Raw genomic sequence first — 883 nt, forward strand, 5'->3', positions numbered from 1 at the left:
CGCTGTAGCGCTGCAGTGGAGACGCTCCGGAAGTCGTCCGGATCGGGCTACCTCTGCATGTGCGTCGTGCATGCATGGTTGGAGCAGTCACGGTTGGGTCGCCGTGGGGCCGTATTGATTGAGCACCACGCGTCGTGGTGCCGCGCCGGCGGCATGCCTGGTGCAGTGTGCAATGCAAGGACTGTGAGATGGCCGGGGGATTTGCAGGTCGCACCGTAACACAGACACAGTGCCGGCTCGTGTCTTTCACGTCAGGCCTGGGCTCAGGATGTCGGCCGGCGTCATTCGTCGTTTTCGTACTATTCAGGAGGACAGCATGCACCCATAGATTGGTGCAAGTGGTAACTGGTGTCTTTTTGACAGTTTTGCTAGTACATGAATGATGCACCCGTAAATGGTGACAAAGTAGTAGGAGTAGATAGTATGCATGTTTGTTCAGGGCGCTTGGATTAATTTGATACGTGTTCGTTCGAAAATTCAATGAATGATGTGTCAATGTGTCATTACGGGTGTTGATGTGAGGGGACTCGAGTTCGAGTATACGTGCATTGCGGTTTCAGAAGAAAAAAAAGTTGCATATCAGCCTTTGCAGCATGGGAGCTTCGAGTCACATGCGCGTGCCTTCATACCCATATATCTATATTTACTTGCATCGACCACATCAGCGGCCTGAATCTAGGCCACCATGTGTCTATGTCCCGCCCCCCACCAAGGTCAGAAAACAAAACGCGTTACAGCATTGATGATTCGAGATATTTCGTGGTTGCTGCAGATTATTGACACGATGTGATAGAAGTAAAAAAAAACAAAGGCAACAGATTTACCTCATCTACTAATAAGGAGAATAAGCATTAGCTCGGAGGAATCGGTGTCCTAATTTCAT

The sequence above is a fragment of the Triticum dicoccoides genome, chromosome 3A, assembly GCF_002162155.2.
Source record: "Triticum dicoccoides isolate Atlit2015 ecotype Zavitan chromosome 3A, WEW_v2.0, whole genome shotgun sequence".
Lineage (NCBI taxonomy): Eukaryota > Viridiplantae > Streptophyta > Magnoliopsida > Poales > Poaceae > Triticum > Triticum dicoccoides.